This window comes from Elephas maximus, chromosome 2 (assembly GCF_024166365.1).
Source record: "Elephas maximus indicus isolate mEleMax1 chromosome 2, mEleMax1 primary haplotype, whole genome shotgun sequence".
NCBI lineage: Eukaryota > Metazoa > Chordata > Mammalia > Proboscidea > Elephantidae > Elephas > Elephas maximus.
Genome location: NC_064820.1, coordinates 169,801,154 through 169,817,500, shown reverse-complemented (window position 1 = coordinate 169,817,500; position 16,347 = coordinate 169,801,154). Strand labels below are relative to the sequence as shown.

At 41.0% G+C, this 16,347-nt stretch overlaps 1 protein-coding gene across 4 annotated transcripts in view; it reads right to left on the bottom strand.

The window, feature by feature from the left end:
• GRIA1 (glutamate ionotropic receptor AMPA type subunit 1) overlaps positions 1 to 16,347 on the bottom strand; it is a 394,780-nt gene that overhangs the window by 21,463 nt on the left and 356,970 nt on the right. The gene's annotated exons all lie outside the window — the stretch shown is intronic.

Below are 16,347 nucleotides of genomic sequence, written 5' to 3'. Positions count from 1 at the left end.
AGGGCCATCTGTGAGGGCCAAAGGAGCCAATCTAAATTTCTACACACGCAGCCCACCACTTGCCCCATTGCCCCACCTACTCCTCACTTATCGACTATCTCGTTATCTGATATTTTGAATTTATGATGAGTAAATAGGAAAAATATCCACTATCTATTTTGTACATTAATGATGTACATCTGGCAGTAACAAATGAGGTACGAAACGAAAGTAATGCTGGCTGTGATGGTTCAGGTTATGTGTCAGTTGGCTGGGCCATGATTCTCCGTGCTTTGGCAGTTAGGTAATGATATAACTTGGCAGTTATATAATAATGTAGTCATCCTCCATTTTGTCGTCTGATGTGGTCATCCTCCATTTTCGCATATACCCATTTTCACACAACAACCTGGTCTTTAGAACCTAACCATGTCAGTAAGTGTGGAGAGAGTGTACTTGTTCAAGTTACTTACAAGATTTTATGTACCAGGCCCATTGGTACATAAGAAGATTATCAATGGCTAGAACAATCTGGTTGGCTAGGTTTGCTTCCTCATCCCTGAATGCTTAATTTAGTTCTTCAAGCAAGGAGTTGGCCATCTTTCAGGATATAACTTTCCCCATTTCCTATTTATCTACATCCTCCTAAGCAATTCCATGGTGATGACAACACCTTAAGTTAAGGCCTACTTTATACTTAACATAGTTGAGATGGATTCACAGTCCACCAAAAAGCAGTAATGGGATGAAGGAGAAGGGCTCAGAGGAATTATGGCATTAGTTGGCGGCAAGGGGCACTGATGGGGAAGGCAAGTAGGCCATCAAATCCAGTCCTCTTCCTTGGCCTTTTGCCCCATTCTTAATATTATGAACTTCCAGGTGCTTGCTCTACCCCAATTCTGAGTGTAGACAGTGGACAGAGCCAGAAGAAAGGGTAGAAGTTTTTATATTTACTGCCTTTGTTGTTTGTTTTTATAAGAGCTAAACTTTGGCTGTTTAGCGACTCTAGTGTGATAAGAGGCATGTTGGTCCCTCCCTGGGAAACACTTTTTGACTCACAGGAACTCTGTTTACTACAACCATTACCTTTTATTTATGTCAGTCGCTGGGCAGCTAACTAGACTGTAGCATATGGATCCCCAAAGGCAAAGGAGAGAGACTCCAAATGCTGGTTTGCTGCCTGAAAAGGAGTTCATATTTATGATTTCACTTACCCCACATTGGGAGTTTAAATGTGGTAATTTTCAAGCTGAGAGAACAATTTCCATTAACAGATCCCGGAAATGCATGCTTTAGTCTTTTAGATACCTTTGTGGGCCGCCTCTTTCTCTCTCTCTCTTTCAAAAAAAACAAAAGCCGAAATGGACTCTGGGCTTGAACAAACAGCAAGAAGGGCATTAACTGACCTTGAGATTTTTCATGAGGGAGGTTCAGTGCAGGGTTAGACAGCCACTGCCTTGGTTTTGTGACTATCTCCCCTCTCTCCTACCTCTCAATTTTAAGTAAATGGTAGGTAGAAAGATTCAAAGTGGGAGAGTCAGGGGGATGCCTGGATGCACACATTCCAGTTTGGGGTGAAGAGCATGAGGGGGTGTTTAGAGAAAGTGGGCAATCCTCCTGGACTGAGCCCTACAATGGGAAATATGGGAGCAGTTTGTGTCCTCTACCTGTAGGCTCACAAACAGGTCAATAAAGGGACTGCCTGAAAATCATTTGATTAAATTTCAACTCAAAATGCTCCCCTTCAGAATAAAAGGGAAAGTCCTTGATCTGATAAAGGGTGTTTAAAAAAAAATCTGCAGCTAATATCACACTCAGGAACCTTAGTGGTGCAGTGGTTAAAGCGCTCAGCTGCTAACTGAAAGGTCAGTGGTTCAAACCCACCATCCGCTTTGTGGGAGAAAGATGTGGCAGTCTGCTTCTATAAAAATTTACAGCCTTGGAACCTGTATGGGGCAGTTCTACTCTGCCCGACAGGGTCGCTATGAATCAGAATCGACTCAAAGGCAATGGGAACATTACGCTCCATAGGGAAAGACTGAGAGATTTCCCCTTAAGGTCAGGAACAAGACAAAGATGCCTACTCTCACCACAGCTATTCAATATTTTACTGGAAGTCCTAGCCAGAACAAGTAGGCAAGAAAACAAAATAAAGTGTATCCAAATTGAGAAGGAAGAAGTAAAGCTACCTTTTTCCACAGATGTCATGATCTTATACATAGAAAACCCCAAAGAACCCACAAGAAAGCTAATAGAGCTAATAAATGAATTCAGCGCAGTGGCAGGATACAAGGCCAACACAAAAATCAGTCAGATTTTTGTATACCAGCAATGAGCATTCTGAAAAGGATATTAAGGAAATAATTCTATTTACAATAGCATCTAAAAGAATAAAATACCTAAGGTTAAATCTGCCAAAAAAGTGAAAGATTTGAACATTGAATACTATAAAATATTACTGGGAGAAATTAAAGAAGATTTAAATAAACTGAATGATATTCTGTGTTCCTCAATTGAAGACTTAATATCGTTAACATATCAATACTGCACAAAGCCATCTGTAGATTCAATGCAATCCTCATCAAAATTCCAACAGCCTTCTTTGCAGAAATAGAAAACCCAATTTTCAAATTTATATGAAACTGCAAGGGGTCCTGAATAGCCAAAGAAGTCTTGAAAAAGAAAGACAAAGTAGAGGGACTCATACTTCCTGATCTCTAAACATCCTATAAAGCTACAGTAATCAAAACAGTCTGATACTGGTATAACGGCAGACATGTAGACCAATGGAATAGAATTGAGAGTCAAGAAATAAACCTGTACATCTATAGTCAATTGTGCTAAGTCCATTCAATGGGGAAAGAATAGCCCTCTCAATAAATGGTGCTGCGACAACTACATTTCCACATGCAAAAGAATGAAGCTGGACCCATACCTCATACCATGTAAAAATTAACTCAAAATGAATCAAAGACCTAAATGTAAGAACTTAAACTATAAACTCTAAGAAGAAAATACAGGAGTAAACCTTCACGACCTAGTTTTTAACAACAGATTCTTTGATATGACACTGAAAGCATGAAATAGACAAATTAGACTTCATCAAAATTAAAAATTTTGTCCATCAAAGGATTTCATCAACAAAGTGAAGAGTCAACCTACAGATTGGGAGAAAATTTGGAGGAAACCTATTTCATAAGGGTTTAATACATAAAACATATAAAGAACTCCTACAACTTAACAAAAAAAAAAAGACAACCCAATCAAAATTGAGAAAAGGACTCGATTAGACATTTCATCAAAGAAGAAATAGAAATGGCCAATAATCACATGAAAAGATGCTGAATGTCATTAGCCATTGTTGTTGAATGCAGTGGAGTTGATTCTGACTCACAGTGACTCTAAAGGACAGAGTAGAATTACCCCATAGAGTTTCTTTCCTAGGATGTAATCTTCACTGGAGATCACCAAGTCTTCACCAACTCCCCTTCCCCCACCACCTGCATAACAGCTGGTGGGTTGGAATCCCAGACCTTTTGGCCAGCAGCTGAGTTCTTAACCATTGCACCACCAGGCCTTCTTCCATTAGCCATTAGGGAAACGCAAATCAAAACCACAATGAGATATCACTTCACCCCCCTAAGGTGGCTATGATAAAAGAAAAAAAGAGAAAAACAACAGGTGTTGATGCGGATGTGGAAAAATTGGAACGCTCCTCCATTGCTGGTGGGATTGTAAAATGGTGTAGACACTGTGGAAAACAGTTTGGTGGTTTCTAAAATGCTAAATATAGAATTACCATATGATCCAGCAAATCCACTTGTAGGCATACACCCCAAAGAAGTGAAAGCAGGGATGCAAACAAATACTTGTACGCTAATATTCATTATAGTATTCTTCACAATAGCCAAAGGATGGAAACAAACCAAATGTCCATCAACAGATAAACAGAATGTGGTACATACATACAATGGAATATTACTCAGCCATATAGAGAAATGAAGTTTGGATACATGCTACAGCATGGATGAACCTTGAAAACATTATGCTTAGTGAAGCAAATCAGTCACAAAAGGATAAATATGGTATGATCCCACTTACAGGAAATATCTAGAACAGGCAAAGTTTATTGTTGGTTGCCAGGGGTGAGAGGAAGAGGAAAAAAGGAATCATTGCTTCTGTTAAGGGTGATAGAAAAATTTGGAAACGGACAGTGGTAATGGGTGTACGACATGATGAATATAATTAATGTCACTGAATTGTACCTATGAAAAATGTTGAAATGGCCAATGTTTTGTTATACATATATTTATCAAAATAAAAAAAAATGCTTCCCTTCCTGGGTGATTCTCTGGACTTTGATCTCTTATTCTGTTATGTTGTTCTAGCTGATTGGTGCATTGGCTGGGTTTCCTCAAGTAGACTGTAAGTTCGCTGGAGAGAGATGATGCCTTCTATGTTTCTGCACCCCTCCCCACAACACAGTACAGGTGCTTCCTGTGGTGTAAGAGCTTGAAAAACATTTCTTTTTTTTGGCTGAATGAGCAAATGAATGAATGCTGAACAAAATCTAAATGTAATATCATCTTATGTGTCTGGAGCTCAGCTACTTGGCAAACTTACCTATCTGGAACATAATAGTAAAGAACCAGAAAGTGAACAACAATGAAAACAAAAACAGGATCACAGGATGACAACTGTAGTCAACATTCATTTTATTGAGATGCTCATGGTTTGTGCTTAGATGGTAACCAAAAGGTTGGCAGTTCAAACCCACCTGACGGCAGCATGGAAGAAAAGACCTGGTGATCTGCTTTCACAAAATTAGAGCCAAGAAAACCCTACCGAGTAGTTCTATTCTAACACATGGGGTCACCATGAGTTGGAATCGGCCAGACTGCAGAAGACAATAACAGCTATGGTCCAGGCATTTGTACAAAGGACTTTACATGCTTTATTTCATTTAATCCTCACATCCCTAAGTGGTGGTCAAATTCCAGCCACCTTCTTTCCACAAATAACTTGCCTAAGGCTTGAATTCAGCTCTGTTTAACTAAAGCCCATGCTCATAACCAGTATGCTCTACAGCCTTCCCAACATAGGGCATTGTATTCATTGGTGAAGCCCTTTCTGTGCTCATTTAATCCTTTTTTTCCCCCACTCAAATATTTTTAAAACTTTTACTTTGCACACAGTTGCAACACCCATGGCTCTGCAGTCTCTAAGTCTACCGGAGAGCAGAGGCAGCAAATGAGAAAAATGGAGAAGAGCCTTATAGGCCCTTTCATAAAATGCTAATTAAGAACTGGACAGCAAGGAAAGGGGACGAGTGGGGTCTCTCTCTCTCTCTTTTTAGGGGGACAAAAACGGTAATGCAAAAATGATGGTAGTCTGGGGCATTTAGGTTTTGGCAAACAGCTCTGTAATATGTGCCCCCAAGAGGATTCACTGTATTCTAGCCCAATGCTAGTGGTAACTGAGTAACTGATAATGATAGAGTCATCAAAAGAGTAGTTTATGTCCAACATGTTCAAAATGAAAGGTAGGGATGTGAGGAATTTGATTAAAAAAAAAACATTTCCTTTAAAAACTTTACATTAAAAAAAAAAAAAAAAAAGAAACCGGGGAATCAATGCAGTTTGTATTTAACATTAATTTTTCTAAGTAAAAAATGTTTAAGGAGAACTATAACCTCCATGTTTAAAGAGAGCTACTATTACCTATTGTCAATTTCTTTTGATGAAAGTAAGGAAAATTGACAAATCAAAGAATAGGAAGGACAAAATTTCAGAATAAAGAGAAGTCCTTTAGGTTGAATGAATTTAGACATACTGTTCTTATTTTCCTCATTTCACCTCACACGGGTGAAAGCTTTATCTTGGGTAACGAATGATTGGTTCACAACCTGCTTGTTAGAAGATACTGTTTTGTAAAAATAATGGTCCTTTAATTGGTCACATGTAGGGTCCGTTTTTGTTATTTTCAGCATCCCTACCAAGGAACAACTCATTAAGAGTCAATATGGTTCTCCCTTCAACCATCTGTAGGACTAACATACAGAATACAGATCAAACTTACATTGTGTGGTCCTAAGAGGAGAATTATGACTTACAGGCAAACACCAGAGATACATTTTGGTTCAACATAAACAAATGTAATCAACAGAATCAAAGTACAATGGAACAGGCTATGTTGTGAAAGAGGAAGCCCCTTGAAATGGGAGGCATTCAGTAAGAGACTAGATGGTTATTCATCAGGATTGTTATAGAAAGGACTTCTACACTGGGTGTATTACTTACTTTAATAACAAATATAGCTGAGCAGTTATGATGTGCCAGTACCATGTGAGGCCCTGGGTATATATACACTGATGAGTAAGACAGACATGGTTCCTGCCCTAGTGGAGCTTACAGTCTAACTGGGGAAAGAGATCATAAATGGAAATGAGTCTGAATCGACTCAATGGCAATGGGTTTGGTTTGGTGTTTTTGAACAAAGGAAATGGAGTAAAGTAAAAGAGGATGTCCGAGGTGGTCAGGGAAGGTGAGTCTGAGGAAGTGCCATTTATGCTGAGACTAGAGGGAGGAGAGGAAGCCATATGTGAGAAAGGAGGGTAGGGGTGAGTGGTAAGGGACTGTATTCCAGGCATAAGAAGGTCTGTGGAGCGATGAGGGTAGAGGACTTAGATTTATTCTTTGAGATGGTGAAGAACAGAATTAGATCAGAAAAATGAAGCTACAGGGACACAGATTTCTGCTCAATATGGTGGTAAACTTGGCCACTGTTAGAGCTCTTGGTGGGACATTGCTGATGGCACAACTGCTTTTCAGGAATAAATGGTGGGAATTCATAAACCAGATAAAAAGTTAGGATTCAATCAGTGGCTCCCAAAAGTCTGCTCCAATGAGCCAAGCCAATTCCTGATGAAACTTTCACTCATCAATGGAAAAATGAGGACAGATAAGGGTTGTGTAATGAGTTTTCATCCCCATAGAATCCTTCGCTATTGCAACTCGAGGCTTGAATTTTTTTTTTTTCAGTTCTTTCAGCTTGAGAAATGCCAAGTGTGTTCTTCTCTTTTGGTTTTCTATATTGAGCTCTTTGCACATGTTATTATAATACTTTGTCTTCTCGAGCTGCCCTTTAATCTTCTGTTCAGTTCTTTTACTTAATCATTTTTTCCTTTTGCTTTAGCTGCTCGACATTCAAGAGCAAGTTTCAGAGTCTCCTCTGACACCCATTTTGGTCTTTTCTTTCTTTCCTGTCTTTTCAATGACCTCTTGCTTTCTTTATGTATATGATGTCCCTGATGTCATTCCACAACTCATCTGGTCTTCAGTCATTAGTGTTCAATGTGTCAAAACTATTCTGAGATGGTCTTTATATTCAGGTGGGATATACTCAGGTTGTTCTCTAGCTCTTTTGGACTTGCTCTGATTTTCTTTAGTTTCAACTTAAACTTGCATTTGAGCAATTGATGTTCTCTTCCACAGTCGGCTCCTGGCCTTGTTCTGATTGATGATATGGAGCTTTTCCATCATCTCTTTCCACAGATGTAGTCTGTTTGATTCCTGTGTATTCCATCTGGTGAGGTCCATGTGTATAATCACCATTTATGTTGGGGAAAAAATTATTTGCAATGAAGAAGTCATTGGTCTTGCAAAATTCTATCATTCCATCTCTGGCATTGTTTCTATCACCAAGGCCATATTTTCCAGCTACCAATCCTTCTTCGTTTCCAACTTTCGCATTCCAATCACCAGTAATTTTCAATGCGTCCTAATTGCATGCTTGATCAATTTCAGACCGCAGAAGCTGACAAAAATCTTCAATTTCTTCATTTTTGGCCTTAGTGGTTGGTGTGTAAATTTGAATAATAGTCGTATTTAAGGGGTCTTCCTTGTAGGCTTATGGATATTATCTTATGACAGCATTGTACTTCAGGATAGATCTTGAAATGTTCTTTTTGATAATGCATGCAACACCATTCCTTTTCAAGTTGTCATTCCCAGCATAATAGACTATATGATTGCCTAATCCAAAATGGCCAATACCAGTCCATTTCAGCTCACCAATGCCTAGGATATCAGTGTTTATGCATTCCATTTCATTTTTGACCATTTCCAATTTTCCTAGATTCATACTTTGTATATTCTAGGTTCTGATTATTAATGGATGTTTGCAGCTGTTTCTTCTTATTTTGAGTCATGCCATATCAGCAAATGAAGGTCCTGAAAGCTTTACTCCATCCATGTCATTAAGGTTAACTCTGCTTTGAGGAGGCAGCTCTTCCCCAGTCATCTTTTGAGTGCATTCGAACCTGCGGGGCTCATTTTCCAGCAGTATAATGGACAATGTTCTGCCGCTATTCATAAGGTTTTCACTGGCTAATTATTTTCAGAAGTAGACTGCTGGGTCCTTCTTCCTAGCCTGTTTAGTCTGGAATCTCAGCTGAAACCTGTCCTCCATGGGTGATCCTGCTGGTACCTGAATACCAGTGGCATAGCTTCCAGCATCACAGAAACACGCAAGCCCCCACAGTACGACAAACAGACACATGGGAAGCAACAAAAGAAGATGGAAGGAATACATAGAGTCATTATACCAAAAAGAACTCATCGATGTTTAACCATTTCAAGAGGTAGCATATGACAGGAACCGATAGTACTGAAGGAAGAAGTCCAAGCTGCTCTGAAGGCATGGATGAAAAACAAGACTCCAGGAATTGCTGGAATATCAATTGAGATGTTTCAGCAAATGGATGCAGCACTAGAAGTGATCACTTTTCTATGCCAAGAAATTTGGAAGGCAGCTACCTGGCCAACTGACTGGAAGAGATCCATATTTATGCCTATTCCCAAGAAAGGTGATCCAACCGAATGCAGAAATTATCCAACAATATAATTAATATCACATGCAAGCAAAATTTTGCTGAAGATCATTCAAAAGTGGCTGCAATAGTACATTGACAGGAAACTGCCAGAAATTCAGGCTGGTTTCAGAAGAGGATGTGCAACCAGGGATATCATTGCTGATGTCAGGTGAATCCTGGCTGAAAGCAGAGAATACCAGAAGGATGTTTACCTGTGTTTTATTGACTATGCAAAGGCATTTGACTGCATGGATCATAACAAATTATGGATAACATTGTGAAGAATGGGAATTCCAGAACACTTAATTGTGCTCATGAGGAACCTGTACGTAGATCAAGAGGCAGTTGTTTGGACAGAACAAGGGGGTACTGAGTGGTTTAAAGTCAGGAAAGGTGTGCATCATGGTTGTATCCTTTCACCATACTTATTCAATCTGTATGCTGAGCAAATAATCCAAGAACCTGGACTATATGAAGAACAGGGCATCAGCATTAGAGGCAGACTCATTAACAACCTGCATTATGCAGATGACACAACCTTGCTTGCTGAAAGTGAAGAGAACTTGAAGCACTTACTGATGAAGATCAAAGACCACGGTCTTCAGTATAGGTTACGCCTCAACATAAAGAAAACAAAAATCCTCACAACTTGGCCAATAAGCCATATCATGATATATGGAGAAAAGACTGACATTGTAAAGGATTTCATTTTACTTGGATCCACAATTAACAGCAATGGAAGCAGCAGTCAAGAAATCAAAAGATGCATTGCATTGGGCAAAATCTACTGCAAAGAACCTCTTTAAAGTGTTGAAGAGCAAAGATGTCACCTTGAAGGCTAAGGTGCGCCTGACCCAAGCCGTGGTATTTTCGGGTGCACCATATGCATGTGAAAGCTGGATAATGAATGAGGAAGGCCTAAGAAGAATTGACACCTTTGAACTGTGGTGTTGGTGAAGAGCACTGAATATACCACGGATTGCCAGAAGAATGAACAAATCTGTCTTGGAAGAAGTACAACCAGGATGCTCGTTAGAAGCAAGGATGGCGAGACTGCATCCTACATACTTTGGACATGTTGTCAGGAAGGATCAGTCCCTGGAGAAGGACATAATGCTTGGTAAAATACAGGGTCAGCAGAAAAGAGGACGACCCTCAATGAGATGGATTGACACAGTGGCGGAAACAATGGGCCCGAGCATAACAACGATTGCAGGGATGGCGTAGGACCCGGCGGTGTTTTGTTCTGTTATGCATAGGGTCGCTATGAGTTGGAACTGACTTGACGGCACCTAACAACAGCAAAGAGTTTTCATAAAGTTGAACTTTTCCATTTAGAGGATAGTCATTTATATGTAGTCGATTGCTTTCTTCTTTTAGTATTAATATATTCCTTCTTTACTAAAAAAGGTTGATGAGATGACAATTTTTTGTTTTGTTTCTTTTAATTCCTTTCCTTGGCAAGATAAACCTTTTTTGTTTTTAACACTGTACTGGCCCATGACATCTATAGTCTGGGAACCACTGGACTTGTAGGGGAAGACAGTTATGGATAAGTAAGGTTTAAAGACATTTTGGGGGGACTTTGAAGGGTGGGAATTTCCTCGCGCTGGATTTAAAAGTCAATGCACGAGTGAGCATGGTCCTTCTGACTCTTCCTTCCATGGGCCTGAGGGTTCAGAGGCCCAGGGTCCTCCCACTTTGAAAAAGGTCCTGTCACCAACTTTCTTCCTTTACATTTCTCCCTGAACAGGCCAGGCTAACAGGAGCCCCTCCTACATAGCCCTGCAGATGATGACTACACTACTTCTGTTGAGGGGCTTGAAAAGGAAACTTCTCCTGATGGTTCCTCTAAACCAATTCCAAGAAGTCAGTTCTGACTCATGGCGATCCCATGTGTGCCAGAACAGACTGTGATCCATAGGGTTTTCAGTAACTGATTTTTTGGAAGCAGACCACCAGGCCTTTCTTCTTAGACAACTCTGAGTTGACTCGAACCTCCAACCTCTTGGTTAGAAGTTGAGTACTTCAACCATTTGTGCTACCCAGGGACTCTGATAGCTCCTCTAGTCCTGGCCAAAACAAGCAAAATGAGGATTTTTTTTTTTTTTTTTTTTTGTGGTCATGTGTGGGGGCCAGAGCTTCAGCAAGAACCAAAGCCTGTTTGCCCTGCTGTGCCCAAGAGGAAGGTTGGTTGAACCTGGGGTAGGACTAAAAAACTAGGTGTTTGTAAATCTGGATTCTGGGCAGCATTCTTTTAGTCACTTCCCTTTTGGACAATGGTCTCAAAGGCCTCTTCCATCTTTAGCTTATTCTATGACATCACTGACTGCGTGGACTGTCTCAGGTAAAAACTTCAGTGACTGGGCAAAATTCTAAGGGTCCATAGGACTCTGCTGACCCAGTAGCTTGGGGTGGTGAGTAAAGTGGGAGAGATTAAACACTGACCAAGCAGAAGGAAATAATAAGTGAGTGGGGTGATATCAAGAGGCTTAATTAAATTGCAGACATGCCCAGGGCTCCTTAAGGAATACGGGTGGAGTCAAATTTCCCTTAACCTGTGACTGTTCTAGATGGTTTTCCCCTCTTGAGTATACTCAACGAACAGGCAGTTCCGCTATCTTACGAGAAGGAATGCTGATCAGGCAGTGAGTCAGCTATAAGACTGAGGCTTGTCTTTGGTTTCTGACTCTACAAAACAACAGAAAGAAACTGGGTGGGGGGAAAAAAGCAAGAAACACAAGCAGTCTGTTTACCCCTCTACTCTGAGGTGGAGGAGAGTCTGGAGGGCTGATTTGGTTTTGGTTTTGGTAATATTATTATTAGGTACTGTAGTGTTTGCATTCTTGAATTGTTCCTGAAGAGTAGAGAAGTATGCTTTCGCCTCATGACTCTATTAAAAATGAGGAAGCATTGTAGGGGTTTACCCCTGATCCATTTTACTCATTTTTTTTAACCTGGCCCCTGTGGGCCCCTGAGGTTACAGTCCCTGCACCAAATGGTGAACTGAGGAGTGTAGACACAAAATTTATTCACCTTTACTTTTCTTTAAGGGTACTGACCAGACTTAATGGTCTGACTGAGACTGTTGGAACCCCAGAAGATATGGCTGCTGGACTCTGTTAACCCAGAACTAAAACCATTCCTGAAGCCAGCTCTTCAAAGAAAGAACAGACTGGACTATAAGACATAAAATGATACCCGTGAAGACAGTGCTTCTTAGTTCAAGTAGACACATGAGACTAAATGGGCAGCTCCTGTCCGGAGGCGAGATGAGAAGGCAGAATGGGATAAGAGCTGGTTGAATGGACTTGGGAAATCTGGGGTGGAAAGGAGTGTGCTGTTACATTATAGCGGTAACAACTAGGGTCACATAACAACATGTGTTTAAATTTTTGTATGAGAAGCTAACTTGAACTATAAACTTTCACCTAAAGCCAAAAAAGGTACTTATTTTATCATTTTGAAAGTACTAAAAAAAAAAACCAAACCCATTGCCATCAAGTTGATTCCAACTCACAGCAACCCTACAGGACAGAGTAGAATTGCCCCATAGGGTTTCCAAGAAGTGCCTGGTGGATTTGAACTGCCAACTTTTTGGTTAGCAGCTGTAGCTCTTAACCCCTGCACCACCAGGGTTTCATTGAAAGTACTAGAAAATTTGGTAGAATTAAATTTCACGATCATGGTCAGATACTTTCATTTATTGCCTTTAGGATGTTTACTAATAATGGCCAAAGAGACCCAGGACTTAAGAGTTGGTTGGCTTAATTTCTGTTACATGGTCTATACAGTAGGACTAGAATTTCCTGATTCCCATGATTCAAGACAGACCAGACACACCAAATGATTTGATAACGTGCTCATAAAGTCACAATATACATAGAATTTGGCTGGGTAGGAACTGGTCCATGTGACACCAAGCAATCAAAGGAGGTTTCTTAAGATCTGAGTTCTCTTGTAGTTTCTGTGGGACAGTTGGCTCTTGCCTCACTGACCTACCCCTTGAAATACAGGTGGAAGAAAGAAGAATTAGATATGGGGGTGGAGAAAAGTGGTATTTGTCGGTCCACAAGGAGATTACTGTGTGGATCATAATAAATTATGGATAACATTGCGAAGAATCAGAATTCCAGAACATTTAATTGTGCTTATGAGGACCATGTACATGTACATAGACCAAGAGGCAGTTATGAACAAAACAAGGGGATACTGCTTAAAATCAGGAAAGGTGTGTCAGAGTCATATCCTTTCACCATACTTTTTCAATCTGTATGCTGAGCAAAGAATCTGAGAAGCTGGACTATATGAAGAACACAGAATCACAAGTGGAGGAAGACTCATTAACAACCTGTGATATGCAGATGACATAACCTTGGTTGCTGAAAGTGAAGAGGACTTGAAGCACTTACTGATGAAGATCAAAGGTCACACCCATCAGTACGGATTACACCTCAGCATAAAGAAAACAAAAATCCTCACAGGTGGACCAATGAGCAACATCATGATAAATGGCAAAAATATTGAAAATACTGAAGTTGTCAAGGATTTCATTTTATTTGGATTGACAGTCAACACTAATCACCTCTAAAATAACTCATTTACTTGAGTATTTCATGATTTTTCACTAATAGAATGAATGCTGAACACCCATAGAAGAAGCAGTCATGTATTGCATTGGGCAAATCTGTTGCAAAGGACCTCTTTAAAACATTGAAAAGTCAAGATGTCTCTCTGAGGACTAAGGTGCGCCATGGTATTTTCAGTCGCGTCATATGCATGTGAAAGCTGGATAATGAATAAGGAAGACTGAAGAAGAATTGGTGCATTTGAATTATAATGTTGGCAACATATTGAATATACTATGGACTGCCAGACGAATGAACAAATCTGTCTTGGAAGAAGTAAAGCCAGAACACTCCTTAGAAGCAAGGATGGTGAGACTATGTCTCACGTACTTTTGGACATGTTATCAGGAGGAACCAGTCCCTGGAGAAAGACATCATGCTTGGTAAAGTACAGGTTAGCGCAAAAGCGGAAGACCCTCAACGAGATGAACTGATACAGTGACTGCAACAATGGGCTCAATCATAGCAATGATTGTGAGGATGGCACAGGACCAGGCAGCATTTTGTTTTGTTGTACACAGGGTCGCTATGAGTTGGAATTAACTCATAGCACCTAACAACGATGACAACATGGATTTTTAAAAATATCCTCTCAGATTAATAAATTTCATTCCCATGGGAATAGAGAATATGATTAAGAGGTCCTTACGCTCTTTTTTCTGCTAGATATGAGCACTAACGGAGGAAGTTTGTCCCTGTGCTTAGGGATTCACTGGGGCCTTTGTCCCTTTCTTGCTGAAGAAGAGGCTGTTAGAAATGATTACTTAGCCATGATTTGGTCCCCTGGGCCACTCCCAAAATGTTACTGGAACAGATGGCCCAGAATTTCTCTGCAGGGTCTCAGCTCAGGGCTCCCCCTCACCCCTTCCCTTCTGCCTGCCTTGAACATATATAGCAGTCAGCTTGGAGACCACGTCTGCCCAGATACCAGGAGCGTTCCACCTGTAGGCGTAAGGATGAAAGCAGTATGGCCTTTAGCTGAACGTTTGGGCACTAAGTTTAACGGAATAAAAGTGTACATTTGAATATTCCTGTCTCTTGGTATCCTGAAATTTCTGCCTCATTGCAATGAAAAGAAGCAGAGTGCAGTCTGACCCGGAAAAGGCACTTACCACTAATGCGAGTCAGATCCCCAAACAAACAGAATAGATGGTGAGTGCCGAGGGGAAACAGAAAGGGAAAGGAAAAGTGGGAATAAAAAAATTGATGTTCAAGAACTTCTTATACCCCATGGAGTCTTCATAAGTGATTAATTTTATTCCCAAAACAATCCTGTGAAGCTTATGGCATGATCCTCGTTTGGGAGCTGAGAAAGCTAAGCTGCAGAGAGATGAACCCCCTAGGTGACACTTATTAGTTACTTCACTGTGTCAGACACTGTGCTAAGCATATTGTATTATCTCATGTAACCATTTAACACTACCCAAGTGTATGCTAGTATTACTTCTGTTTTTATATTTGGGGAAACTGAGGCTTAGGGAGGTGAAGTCACTTGCCCAAGAGACTTGTTTTTAAGTAGCAGATCTGGGATTCATATCCAGTCCTGACTTCAGGGCCTGAAGCATCAGTCGATGGCCCATGCTGCTGCTTGCTACTTTTTCGAGAACACAGGTGGTAAATATGGGAGGTGGGGCTTGAAATCAGGTCTGAACAACACCAAAGCACATTACCTCCCACAACCCATAAGCCCTGAGTGGCTGAGCCAAGAGGGGAATCCAGACCTCCTCCCTCCTACAGCACCCGCCTTCTCAGAAAAGGCAAAAGACCCCACAAGTCTGAAATAAGGTTGCTGATGAGAGGGAGGGAGAGAGAGAGAGATGCTATTTTTTGACAGAAAACAGCTTCTTAGAAGGAAGCAACATACAATTTGTTTATCAGCAGGAGAAAGCTGTACTCAGACAGGCAAGCCACAGGCTGCACTGAGCCGTTGTTCTTCCGAGATAAAGGCCATTCATTTCTCACATTGTTCATCTCCCCTGATCCATCCTTGCTACCCTCCTTCTCTTTCTGATGTGTTGTATTGCTGTTTACGAGCTTCTCAACCAGGTATGATAAAAATGGAGCTCTAACCAAAGTAGTAACTGCATGTTTATCTTTGTGATCCTCCAATAAACCCGTGCCCTAGAGCTCCAACCCAGCCTGGTGTTGCAAGAGGGTGAGCTTCAAGTTGGAGGCCACGTGGTGTCTCCTTCCCCCCGACCCCCCACGGTGCTTTTTGTGGATGCTTCAGATTCCTTAAAAGTGGCAAAGGCCTGACAGGTGGGAGGTGGGGCAGGGGGCGGTGGGAAGAAGGAGGTTTTGGAGTCAGGATTTGTACCCAGGCTCCATCTCAAAAATTACTCCAAGCACCCCAGCAAAGTGTCACCTCCCTGAATCTTAGTTTCCTAACCTGTGAAATGGAAATGATAGTATCTAAATCAAAAGGTGAAGGGCAGGTTAGTACTTGATTCACTGCCCCGATTCACTGCCCCGCACCATAGTAGGTGTGAAATGAATGCAAGTCTCCCCTTCCCGACACCCCACACTTAAGTACAATCAGTCTAAAATGATCTGATTTTCATTGTTAAAGGGAATACAAAGCACTGAAGGAATTTGGGAAAATAACCTTTGGTGGTGCAGTGGTTAAGAGCTGGGCTGCTAACTAAAAGGTCGGCAGTTTGAATCTACCAGCTGCTCTTGGAAATCCTACAGGGCAGTTCTACTCTGTCCTATAGGGTGCTATGAGTCGGAATCAATTTGATGGCAATGGGTTTGTGTTTTGGTTAGTGCTCCTGTGGGGAGCTCTGGCGGTGCAATGGTTAAGAGCTTGGCTGCTAACTGAAAGACTGGTAGTTCGAATCTACCAGCCGCTTCTTGGAATCTCTGTGG